The sequence below is a fragment of the Echinops telfairi genome, unplaced genomic scaffold, assembly GCF_000313985.2.
Source record: "Echinops telfairi isolate 266 unplaced genomic scaffold, ASM31398v2 ScPeMD7_655;HRSCAF=1070, whole genome shotgun sequence".
Classification (NCBI taxonomy): domain Eukaryota; kingdom Metazoa; phylum Chordata; class Mammalia; order Afrosoricida; family Tenrecidae; genus Echinops; species Echinops telfairi.
The window spans coordinates 90,485-93,303 of NW_022104553.1; positions in this window are offsets into that span (position 1 = coordinate 90,485).

The window sequence follows — 2,819 nt, forward strand, 5'->3', positions numbered from 1 at the left end:
GGAGGTGTTTACTCCTATGCATGATGATATGGAAGGCAGCACTCTAAGGGTGGCTGAAGGTGGTTGTGGGTCTATCCATTGCCATAAGTCTTCATTTGGATTTCTCATTTCTTTAGGAACTGCCCTCCAACCATTACTTATGAGATATGTAGTTATGTAGGGCTCTTCAGATTTTCAGTGTAACCAAATCATGCATTTTAGGATTTAACCATAGCCCATGTTGTAGTTATATAATCATTTGTCAATTTGAGAAGATTAAGAGTGTAGGGGTGGAGTCTAGCCTGTCAATTGGGATACAACCAATGAGGCCTGTGTGGGCATGGCTTTCTCCTGGGGATTCTGGGAACTCCTGTATTTCCTCCCTGGAGGCAGGAAACACACACTTTCTCTCTCTGCTCACTCCCTTGGAGACTGTCTACTGAAAAGACTCACTCCCTGAGAGACACTTTACTGACAGGACACATGGCACTGTGCTGATAGACCCCCTGCCCTGGGAACTGGAGGAACCACATGGAGACCCCTGCCAGTGCTGAGATGCTTCTACCGCCACTGGATCCAGAAGACTTTGCACCCACTGGCCTGTGATCTTTCTGTATTTGGCATCATTGCATGTGTTTCGTGAGTCTGAGGAGGAATTTATAGATTGGTATCAAACATATGGGCTAATATTGGTTTTATGGACTTGATCTGGACTGGGCTGGAATGTTTTCTCAATATTCAATTGCTCTTGTATATAGACCTCTTTCTTATATACATATGAATGTCTATGAATGTGTTTCTTTAATCTACCCAGACTAAGACAGCCTGTGTATCCTGAAAATCATTGTCTACTTCCAACTGAAGGCATGATCATAGCTATTAGCAAGCCTTATGCAGAGAAAAACAGGAGACAGTTCTTTTAGGAAGGCCTACATCTGATATTTTGCTGATGTCAGGTCCATCTGACAGGGTTTTCAGTGCTGGAAAGCCACAGGACTTTACAATCAGGGTGCTTCCAGCTGGTATACCTGAAATAATACAACTCAGAATCTCACCTCCTTTTGCCACAGTCATATATACATATATACATCAGATTGTGGCAAGGGCAGGGGCAGAGATAAGGCAATCTCCCTGTGAAGCCAAATGTCATTAATAACATGGTTTTGAACTTTATAAATTAAATAAACTAGGGCATTTTCCTTACATTTGAGCCTGGTACAATACTCGCATGCCAAATTCAAAGGTACTGAATATTTTCAGTAATAAAAAAATTTAGTAGTAAATAATAATGAAATCTTCATATGTTAAATTTGTATGATGTTAAATTTTATCACTATTAATTTTTTAAGTGGTGACAGGAAATGTTTTAACCAAAGCTGTAGATTTGAAAGAATGCAAGGGAGTTGTAAAATAGCCAAGTTCCACAAACGTCTCTCTGTTGAGTCTCTGGGTTACATATAGACATGTGAGTTGGTAGAGGAGCCATTCTCACGGCATTTGACATATATTTATTTAGAGCTTACCATATGGGTTACGGTTAATGGTAGGATGGGTCCTCCTGGCTGTAATAATGGAGATGAGGAAAGGTATGATAATAAAAGTTGGTATGGACTTAGATATGAGGGATATCTCAAAGGAAGGAGAGAGAAGGAGTGTTCATGTTCTTTGATTTTTGATGTGGATGATTAATAGGGCAGTTGCGGGTTGATATTCTTAGGAGTAGAATATGAAGAAAGAAGAGCAGATTTCCAAGCACTCTTGACAGGAACTGGGGAGGAATCACACAGTCTTGGTGTCTGAATCTTTCCCTGTGTGAAGCAAGGCATGGGAAGCTATGGAGCCTCAATGATGTGCTAGTTCAAAATTATAAAGGAGGAAATCTGTCGTCGGAAAAGAGATGTTATATTTAGAAGCATTTTCAAGGATCAAATCAGGGAGGGCTTTCATTAGATTATCCATGAGAGTTATAAACCATAGTATATGGAGAAACAAATCAGTTAGCCATCATTGCATAACAAATCGCTCCAAAAATTTGGCACACTAAAGTAGCAAGAGCATTTGATTTTTCATGAGTCCATGAATCAATGTTCCACTTATCAGGAACAGGCTTGGTTCATCTTGGCTGAAGTTATTCATGTTTGCTGTGAGGATGACTGTTCTAGCGTGGTTTCAGTTGGGATGATTCATTTGTGCTATATGTATTCTCTTATCCTTCAGAGTCAGAGTTGTGAGAGTAAAAGAGAGTACAATCATACAAATATCCTTGAGGCTTAGGCTTAGACCTGGCACATGATAATTTCTGCTGCACAAGAACTCAGTCAGCTGAAATCAAAAGATATGGATGTGAATGTTACTTCTTGATGGGAGGAACTGAAAAATCTTCTTAGAAAGCAAGAGGACAGAAAAGGTAACAAATTGAGATAATGTTTACAATCAACCTCCTAAAAAGTCTTGAGACTAGGAAAGATGAGAAGAATAGAGGTACAGTAGAGGAGTCATTGACATTCACAGCAATGACTTAGAAGATTTGATGCAGTTTTGTATGCATACATTTGTTATTTTAGGTGCTGTTCAGTTGATTCCAACTTATAGTGATGATATATATAACAGAAGAAAACAAAGTTTTCTATCCTGTATCATCCTCACAACTGTTATTTGAGCCCACTACTGCGGCAACTGTTTTGATCCATCTTGTCCAGAGCATTTCTCCTATTCACTGACCCTCTATTTTACCAAGCATGATGTCCTTTCCCAGGGACTGGTCTATCTTGATAAAATGCCCAAAGTACCTGAGATGAAGGATTGTCATCCATGCCGCTTAAGGGCTTTCAGGCTGTACT